Genomic DNA, 11,599 nt, shown 5'->3' on the forward strand with positions numbered 1-11,599 from the left:
ATTATTTATTATTATCATTATCAACTAGATTTTATAATTTTAATGATGAAATTAGTTGTAGTAAAATTAATTTCTTTTATCTATATAGTTATTTATTTTACAATTTTAATTTTAAATTTTTTAAAGTATTTTATAATATCTGTTTATATAATTATTTATTTATTGTCATATTAGTAATAAACTTAAAAATATTATATTTATAAATTTTATTTTGATATAAATATTATTGTATAATTTTTATGTTAAAAAATTTTTGCCTCCAAAAATCTCTTCAAGATCCACCATTGCTGGCTGTTGCTATAAGGAAGTCCAGCTGGAAGCAAGAATGGAAGATGCAATGAAATCTCACAAGTAAGTAAACTATTCTTTTAGTTAATAATTAATATTTATATTTTATTTAATTTTATTGACTTAATGATACTTTCAATTTAAGTCTTGCTGATTGATATAAAAAAATGTTTCTAATAATTGGCACCGAATTTCATTTAGTATCCCACCTAAATATTTTTGTTAAGACACACAAATCCAAAATTTATACCTTTATTACAATGAATTTTTGAATTAGTACTACACAATTTTATTATTATTTAGATCATATTGATATCTTTTTTAGAAAAAATTATTGTCTTTTGTATGAATAGTCCAACTATTAATCTTAGGAGTGAGACTAATTTCGAAGAACATATGTAATACTCTACCATACAGAATTTTATGTTTAAGTCATAAAATAGAGGTAGTGTGGTATTACGACGTCTAAAATAAAAAATATCTATATATATATATATAATATAGTCGAAAGAATATAATATTCGAGGAGCCTTGAAGGTTAGTTAAGTAGAAACGTAAAAAATAAAAACGCGATTGCTTGCGTACGAAGAAAGTATATATATATATATATATATATATATATAAAGTATAGAAAGTCAAGGATACAAAATATTCAAGTCCCAGACTCAACCTGCAAAGCTAAGGCTGGCCGGAGAATATCATATACATACATATACAACCTGAGTCCCAAAATACTCAAAATACCCTAGTTCTCCATCAAAAGCCTCAACGAGGTGCAAGAGCTAAACAAAATAAGAAGTCTAAACAAAATAGCTAAACTCCGTTGTGATCGGAACTCCAGACGCTTAGCGAAATGCCTCTCGACCTGCATCTGAAAACAACAACATATGTATGGGGTGAGAACCGGAAGTTCTCAACATGGTGATGGTGCCTACATATATAAGATATAAGGTCCTGGAAAATCCAGAGGCAATCCTAGAACTCTGACACTCAGATTTAAATCTTAATGTTTATAAATTAAAAACCATAAATAGGGTAGGCTATCTAAGGTTCTTAAGTCTAGCTCAATTCTCTACTTTCTAACTTAAGCCCTGATTTTCCACTTTCCTCCAATCCTCTGAAACTCCGGTGCACAGACAAGCAATACAGACAAAGCAAACACAAGTAGGATACAGATACAGCAGGTAGCAATATAGCAGGTAAGCATAATGATCACATAGGCAAGTCCAATTAATGCACAATCAAACAAAGCACACATATGCATATGATGTATGTCTATCCTACTAGCCGTGAGCTCACGTGTCGATTAAATCACCAGAACCCGACACATCCGGTAGCTAACTCAGGTATTGTCTCTAGGTTGTGCATCCCTAGGAAGAACTTTAATGAAGGAGAGTGCATTTTCACCTTCTCCTGGAGGTATCACGAAGGAGTGTGCCTTTCTACATTGAAAGAGTGTGCCTTTCCACCTTGCAACCAGAGAAGAACGTGGGGAAAAACAAAACGATGGAGTGTGTTTTTCTACCTTCCCCACACACATCCAGCTCGACAAGTGAGGGAATCCTTCATCCTCAACTTGCCAAAACCGTGAGCAAGACAGAACCATCGTCCTCATAACATTAATCGTAAATCTCATTTCATTCCCAATCATGGGTCAAACCTCATCATTCTCAGTTCTGTCATCCTTCATATTATCATTAGTATTTTCGCACTTTCTAATCATAACTCACCATTTCACAAACTTTCTTCACTTCCAAGTTACCTCCCTTTCTAGTTCAACCCCTTTTACTATCATTACAACTCAATTCTAGGATCTTAGAGAGTAAAAATTGAGGTTTAGAGGTTCAAAATCATGTTTAAATCATAAAACTCAAGTTGCTGAAAAACAAGATCATACGTACGCGAACTATGTTCTGCGTACGCGGAAGGATGATTTTCCCCAACTCGCGTACGCAACCTCTGCTCGCGTACGCGAGTACTCTGGACAGAGGCGAATGGTTGCGTAAGCAAACGTATTTCTATGTACGCGACTGTCTCATTTTCCGATGCCGCGTACACAGTCCTTGTCCGTGTACACAAGTGCATTGGACAGAGGCCGTGTAGGCAGCCATATGTGCGTGTATGCACCCCGTTCATTTTCCTTAAAAAACTGCTAATAATGCAGAATTCACATTTTTTACATCCAACTTTCGACGCGCATAACTTTTTCGTTAAAAATTATTTTTATCCGTTCTTCCAATAATGTAAACTTCATGAATCCAATTTTCAATTGAAATAAATTTAGAGAAGTTTGAGGGTCCGAAAGCCGAGTTATGACCTGCCAAAGTTCGCTAAAAAATCAGATTTTTCCTCAAAAACACCAACCTCTATTTTTACCAAATTTTCATTTTCAAACCAAACTACTATCAACCAAAATACTTCCAAAACACTCATAATCAATACCAAATGCTTGTCAATCTTTAATCAAGCTAACCCATTTAAACTATTAAATTCTCAATTCCACAACTCATTCAAGATTCTCAATTTAATATACTTCAAGTCAATACTCATCAATAATTAACACAACAACTTTTCTACATATACCAACTCTTACTCATTCAACCAATTCATACTCATATCTAACCAATTCTCATTTATTCCATGAACCATCAATACACAAATTCATGAATTTCAACCTTAAAAATTCATAATCAACATAATCTCATACTTAGTCATTAAAGTATCATCATTAAATCACCAATCATCAACCCATTTCAAGATAACTCAATATTTTTGTTAAGGTTACTAACTCATAACATACATACATGATTCAACATATCTTATGGTCATCTAGCCTAAGTTTTCACAAGACATTATATATTACATACGAGAAACAAAAATCATACCTTAGCAAATTTTTCCCTACACCAAAGACACCTCAAATAAGCAAGATCTCAAGATTCACCACCAAAATTTAGCAACCAAAGCACAACCCAACCTTCCAATATGCTCTAAATCACATATACACACTGCCTAATTCATACCATTACACATACACACACAAACTCAATACCCAACCACATATAAACAAGGAATTCACTAGGGTTCGAGAGATCTTACCTTACACTTGCCTTAGTCGAACAAAAACCTGCTAATTCCTCAAGCTAATTGGACCCTAGAACATCAAAGAATAAAAAATCTCAACACCCACAATCTTGAAATTTCAAAAATTGGGAGAAGAGAGGCTGAGGATGAAAACATGGTTTCCTTACCAAATTGAGTACTGAGCTTTGTAGAGCTCGACGTGGTCGATGTGTGACCGCAAACGGTGCGGCGATCGGAACTCTCGATTAAAAGTTATTTGAGATTAAAATCAAGCCTAGGTTTTTTATTTTCCTCTTTGTGTGTGTGCAGTGTGAAAGTGAAAGAATAAGGGGAAGAGAGCTGAATTCATTCCCGTAAGTTGTTATTGGGTTGGACCTTGGGCCTGGTTTGGGTCCAGTTCAACCGGTTTGACTCGTTTAGCTGAATTTTGTGCCAAAATCTTTGAAATTAGTGTTAAAATTTATGTTTTAATTATCTCTACCTCATTTGACTATAAAATTTAACTTTCTAATTTCTATAAATAGTAATTTATTTATTTCATACTTATTTATTAATTTTTCAGATTTTACAACACATGCTTATGGTTCAAAAACAAAGTTTGAGTAAAGTGCTGATTATGTGAGTTTTCTAATTTATGTTCCTATTCTAATGAGTGTGCATATTTCATTTAGTGTTGTTGAGTTAATGATATTTTGAATTGAAGTATTACTCATGGACACCGAAATGTGTTTAGTATCGCACCTAAATATTTACTCAATATTAAGTTCTTTATTGTTTGCCTTCGTTGGAATGTCACTTCAAGCAATTGATCTTCCAAAACATCATAAACAAGAACGAATACAAGTAGAAAACTCTACCTTCAGTCCTCCACAGCCTCAACAACAAGCTCATAAGGAATCTTTGCTAAAAGAATATCAGTAAGAAGAATCTCTTAATGCGTAAGTTTTACTTAATTTTTTTTACTAATTTCGGTGCTATTCCATGAATTGTTCTTTGTTGTATTGCTTCATATTATTGAGTTATTTTAAATAATTTTCTATGTCATCCTACATTTTTCCACAAGATCAATATGTAAAAGCTGCATTATTGATGGTTGCTAACACTGCACTGGATATTGACTTTTTTGCATTGTCATTTGACTTTGGCTTGAGTGATTCAAGCAATGAACCTACCATTACCCAAGAGGATGTGCCACCAGCCAACATGGAAAAATCACAAAAACCTAAAACCCAAGAGACCCCATCATTATTTAAAGAGATGAAAATTTTGGTTAAGATGATGGATGCTAGGTTGCAGTAGCATTGGACTATGCTAAGAAAACAAATTCACAACAAAATTAGAAGATGTAAAATCAAGCTTGAGCTTCCTTCATAAGTTCAACACTTTGGTAAAAGAAAAGAAAATAACAGAGGAGCAAAAGAAAAAGTACTATCATTAGGCCACACATTCCAAGAATAACAAAGATAGGGAGAGCAATGAGTGAGAAACCATATTTGTGTTGAACCATGAAGCTCAATTAGCGGGAGCTAGATTTCACTTCATGTCTTTAAAACACAAAGAATATGTAGATAATGTAGTATGTTCTTGTGCTATAACATTAACAATTTTTTTATGAGTTCTTGTGCTATATATGTAAAAGATTTGGGTCCTTTGTTTTCATAGGTGGTCTCTGCAACGTGTCAAGTTCTCAACAACAATAAATATAAAAGATTTGAGGAGTTGTATACTATATCCTATTGGATATTGTGGTAAGCTTTACAACCGTTAAGTTTATCTTTGATTTTGGTGCTTTTTGGATATATGTTGTGTGCTAACTTTGCTAATATTGGTGCTATTCACATGTTGCAGAATAACATGTTGATGAAGCATGAGCATAACTACATTGATGAAGAAACTAAGGCCTTCAACATCAATGAATGTAAAGAGTACCTACTTTTTTGGGACAAAAAAAGCTAGCATCTCATCCTTTTTTAAGTTTTAATTTCTGAAATATCTTAAATAATTATTCTATTCGGTGTCATTTTGAATAAAAATTGTACTATTTACCCCAATTGCAGCTATTTACCCCACTTTGCCATGAAGACCACCAATGGCTGTGGATTGCGAATATTCAAAAGAAAATGTTTCATGTTCTTGACCCTATTCATAAAACATGTCCCTCTGACGAAAGAAAAAAAAACTTAATAAATTTGTTGTAAGTTATTTACATAATACGTATTTTTATTTTCGTTGTGAATTCTCTAGTGTTAATGTTTCTTATATTTGCCTTTTTCTATTTTTCAAAATTTGATTATATCACAAGTGAAAATGTATGCTGAAACATCACCTTTAATAGACAATGAATAGGGTACTGAAGCACCATATATTACAATCAGTGGATAGCAAACAAAGTATGCATCTTTCTATTATTCTTTGCTATTACGGTGTTATTTAATATATTTTACCATGCTTTTCTCTTACTGTGCTATTAAACATTTTTTTACTATGTTATTAACTTTTTGTTTATTAGCTACGATTTCAAAATATATGTCATGAAATGGGTGGAGATGATTAACTTGAAAAGATTAACAAAGAAAAATATACATAGAAGAATTGGAAAAAAGTAAGTATCACTAAACATAGTTGATTCTCTACTTCTAAATTAACACAAATTAGTAAATTTATTTCAATTGTAGGATGAAATTGATCATTACAGATAAGAATATGCTTCACTAGTTCTCTTTGACGAAATGAATAAATTGAGAGATCAAGTCATTTCATAATCTGAAACCATAAGACTCTCCAAGCCGTCTACTGCACTATTAAGCCCTTTCTATAGATTTTCATTAGGAGATATAGAAAGTACAAAGATTGAATATTGTAAAATTTTAATACTGTTAAAAATTTTTAGTATTTTCAATTGAATATTAAATTTTTTGGATACCGTTTAGTTAAAACAAACACATCTTTTACCTCTTTGTAAATATTCATTGCTTTTGATAATCTCTTTTGTCATATTAGACTTCAATAAAAGTATTTGCACTGCATTGCGATCCACTATTTATTTTAATAAATTTAGGTTCACACTTATTAGATTGAATATATTGAAAAAATAACAACAGCACTGACATCTGTAAATATTGTCACCTAAAACAATTTACTACAACACAATTGCAAAAAGTAATTGAAAAAGGAAAAGTGACTATCGAATAAACACCATAATATCGAAAATAATAAAACCCTATCACTATAAATTGAACAACACAACACACAATTCAAAAAACAACGTTTATTCTCATTACAAAAGAAAAAATTAAAGGAATAACACTGAAATTCTTCATGACAACACCGAGTGTCATTCAACTAAACACAAAATACTATTTTATTGCATTGAATCTCTGAATTGATAATTCATAATTTTTCCGTGATAAAGGCTTAAATTGATTGCATCATTAATCCAACATCTAAAATGTTCGACTGCCAAAAGTATAGCATATATTAGCACAAATATGTACAAACACAATTTTAGCTAATCAAAGCACATCAATTTTATCTCACTTAGAGCTTTCTTTTTCTTTTTCTTTGATGCATTTGCAATCTATTTTTTAGTATTTGATTTGAATCTATTTTTTGGATGTCCTCTTGTCATCACACGTGGCGGGCTTTGAAGGGTATTAATCTCATCCAGGGAACCATCTTCATGTGATAAGAAATATTTTCTTTACTTTTGGCTTTATATTCTTGCATCTCAGCCATCAAATTATCATATGCACGGTGCTAAATCACAATCAACTCCTCAAATTCTGATGCAAATTCACAAATATTTTGTGAGTGAAACACCAAATCATCAAATCTTCTACTTCTTGACTCCAATAAAGACTCATCATGTCTAATTTTGATATGTGTATGTTTCCTCTTTACATTCTTACTCCAACATTCTAATACATATCTCGGTGCCACTTTATCTACTCGTTCAAAGCTTAACGCTCTCAAACAATGATAGCACAATATACCTCTTGACTTAAATAATAAGCATTGAAATTTTACTTCACATGATATCGGGTCATATGTAACCAAAAACTTATTGAATGTGGGTTTGAAACCTTTTCTAAAACTTCATATACTATGAAACCTAGAGCGGACTCTATTGATCTTGTGATACCCTAAACATCTCATGAGTCATGAGTATACACATACTGAAATTGAGCTTCTATTGATGATTTTGTTGCACAAAGTAAAATTGTATAAAAATTTTTAGCATCTGATTCTCTCTTTTTTTGCTTTTTACTTCCTAGGCAGTTATCATATTATTTCACAAATTGAATCAATGAGCTATTACGCGTAATAAACTTATTAAAAAAGCATGCATGTTCTTACTCCTTAATGTGATTTTCATTCCATCCCAAAAGTGATCAAAATATACTAGAATCCATAAATGACGATCTTTAAAAAGCTCTAAAAAAAGTATCGAAGGAGTAAATCAAAAACCATAGCACCGAAAGGTATATAGTTTCGCATCATTATTACAAAGCAAAAACACATAACATCTAAATACTAAAACTAATAACATGCATTAATTCTAATGAAGCAACCACAAAAATGTTACCTAAAAGTCACTTATTATCTCCAATACCATACTTCATAAGAAAATTATTCCAATTTCTATCAAATATATTTTTTGAAAGAGTTTCAAATAGCATGACTCATCTCTTGTTCAATTTCTTCATGTCTCTTGTAACCATTTAATTTATGTGAAATCTTTTTCATAATATGCCAAATACACCACCTATGAATTGTTGTTGGCATACAAAGCTCAATATCCCTTTGCATCAATGCACATTCGTTAAGAATGTCTTTTGGAACTTTTCCTCCCATGTAACGAAGCCAACATTCAATTGACCATTTGAAAGATTGAATGTCCTCATTTTTTTTCCAAAGTACATCCAAGAAGTGTAGAATAACCATGGTAATTCACATCAACAAAAGAACCAAAAATCAAATTATACCTAAAGTCAACAACAAATAAACAAAATTAGATATGCACCGAAATATATTTCAAAAAGCACAACAACTATTTTCAATTAACACTAAAAATGTTTGAGATCAGCACAACAAATTATCTGTTTGTATTATAAGTGGTATCAAATGAAATTTTGCCAAAATACTCAAAAGCAGTCCGACTTTTTGCATCAGCCCAAAAAGTATTTTTAATTGAGTGATTAACCTCAGGTTCAATCTCATAAAAAAAGTTATGATTATTCTCTTTCAATCTCAATAAGTATTTTCTAAATACTTTGGCATCATCTTATTCAAAAGCATTACAAATTTTTCTCATAATGTAATTTCTAATATCTTTTTCAATAGAGCTTAATTCACCATGATCCCCAATTGTTGCAATAAAGGATTGATATTTCTTACTTGGTCTAATACCAACTTCATCATTATTCTCAATTGTGCGACATACAAACATGCTTAGCTGGCTATGTTATTTAAGCATCTCTACTTGATTTGGACAATATGGATGTGAATGAGTCAAAACATTCTTTGAAATAACCAAACACCAATATCCTTCAATATATGTACATAAATTTTTACAGCACTCTAGCTGAGGAGTTTGTCTTTTGAATAGGAGATATATTGAATTTGTATTTTTCCTCTCTATTACATGTAATCAGTTGATTTTTAATTTCATTTTTCTTCCTATTTTAGTTCCTTATTTTATTAGCAAAACCTACAAATTTTGAATAATCATTATAGAATCTTTCAGCTTCTTTAAATATGTTGAAAGTCATGGCAACCTTTGGCACAAACTACTCATCAACATTACACAAAAATTGAAACAACACCAAAATTTTCTAAGCACAACACCATCTTAAACTGGCAACAACACCGAAATACTTATATTCATAATCAACGAATTTCATCAGTTCATTGCTAAATGAAAATCACATAAAAGTAAAAATATAATAACTAATTCTATTTAACATCGAATGTATAACATAAGAACTAACAATATCAACTACAAAACCATATATCAAATTAATGACAACAAAATAAACAGCATAGAACTTAATTCTATTAAGCATCAAAGTATATTTTGAACAACCACGAAATTATCATGAAGTATAACATAAATAGATTAATTGAAAAAATAATTCAAAACTCTTCAATTCCATTGAAATTCAAATTCTTAATCCTGAACGTTGATTTTCACAAAGAAAAAATGTAATAACATTAAAATTATTCAACTCATATATAAAGTAATTACACGATAATCAATTACATCTGAACTACATTTATTAAAAGAATAAATCAAATCTCGTCGATTTAAATTGATTCAAAACAATGATCCAATTCGTTCTTATTCAATGGATCTGAACTTGCATCATACATTATTTTCAAAAATGAAAATGCTATACTAATTCTAATTTTACTGCTTGATTTAAAAAAAAAAAACTAGAATCACCATGAAACAAATAAAAGTTTGAATGAAAAGGAGCTCAGATCTAACAACATTGATTATAAAAGGAGAAATCTACAGAGAGACAAAAAAAAAAAAGGAAAAATTCGCAAAGAACATAAAAAAAATCATCAAAAAGAAAACAAAAACAAAATGAAAGAAAATATTTATGTTAAAATCAGTTATATATATTGCATTTAGTTATAAAATCAGTTATATATTGCGTGAATGTAAAATAAGTTATAACAACTTGGTTGAATTTAGTTAAATAATTTTTTTAGTTGTAGAATTTTTTAATAATAATTTTTGAAATAAATAATTTTATAATATAATATTAAACATTTTAGAATAAAAAACTCAAGAATTTATTTTTTATTGACCTCAAAATAAAGAATTTAAACATAAAATAAATAAACAAATAAAATTTATGCTAAAAAAATCACCCGTCTTCAAGGAGATTAAACTTTGGAAAAACACGGTCTCATGATGACATGATGTTTAATGAGATATGAAATGAAATGAAAACGATATCCTATATTAATAATTGCTATCCAACACGGGTGAGCATTTATACAGGAAATGAAATCAGTTGCGGTTCGGTTAGAAAATCAATTAGGAGTGAAACAAATTTTAATTAATTAGTTAAAAAATAAATTTATTATAAAAAAATAAAAAGAATCTTTTACTATCTTAATTTTTTAAATTTTAAAATAAAAAATAAAAAAGAATTTACATAATTGGCTTGTTATGTAGTTAGCCTATGAGACTTCTTTTTATCATTTTAAATTTAACTCAAGTAAAAATATTTAAAATATTTTTAAATAAAGATGTTTAATTTTATCCATTGATTATATTGTTATGTATTAGATTTTTTATACGTAGTATAAATTAAAAGTGTTATCATTATTAAAAAGAGTTGTTATATTCTTAAAATCGTTACTTTAGCTTTGACACTAATCTTTTAATTTATTTAAAATTTGAATTTTAACAAAAAAAAACGTATTAGAAGATTATTTTATCTTTTTATTTTTTTTAAATTTTATAATATTACTTTTCTACTTCTATTTTATTATCATTTTGATTTTTTTACGAATTTAATAATTTTTTACAAGTTGAATTTTATTTATAATTTTTATAATTCTTTTAATATTTTTGTCTGATTTTTGAAGATCTATATTTTAATCTACTAATTCTTATTGTTAATTATTCTATTTTTATTCTAACAATTTTTATTCATTTTTCAATTTCTTCAACTTCATTGCTACAAGCTTCACGCGCTTGTCGTCTGAAATGTCTTTTAACTTAAACACTCTTTCTCCTGTGCAAAGTTAGTCGATGAAATCATCAGGTTGGAGTCTTCTTCGAAAATATCAATTTTGATTCCTAAGTCTTTAGTTTTGTGAGTCGTGTTGTGTCGTGCTCTTCGTATGGACGAATCTTCAGACAAAGAAGAATAATGAAAGAGATTTGCATTATCCTCTTCACTAGAAGAACTGTCATCACTCTGCTTGCCGTGATTATTTTGAGTAGCTTCATATTTTGTAAGTTACTCTTGTTTTTTTTTGAAACAAAGGAAGCTCAACACTGTAAAGTGGAGCAAACAAGTTAAACAACAAAACTACATGGAAAAACATAACATTTTAGTCTAAGTCAACAATGCCATCAACAACCCGCAGAATCACTAGCAGTCCATTCATTGTAACTCTGGATTGTTCTCTTTATTACGAAGTCAACACCTGTTTCTTTATCATTAAAGATCCTAGCATTTCGTTCCACCCAAATATTCCA

This window comes from Arachis ipaensis, chromosome B6 (assembly GCF_059453495.1).
Source record: "Arachis ipaensis isolate K30076 ecotype BB chromosome B6, ASM5945349v1, whole genome shotgun sequence".
In the NCBI taxonomy this organism is placed as follows: Eukaryota; Viridiplantae; Streptophyta; class Magnoliopsida; order Fabales; family Fabaceae; genus Arachis; species Arachis ipaensis.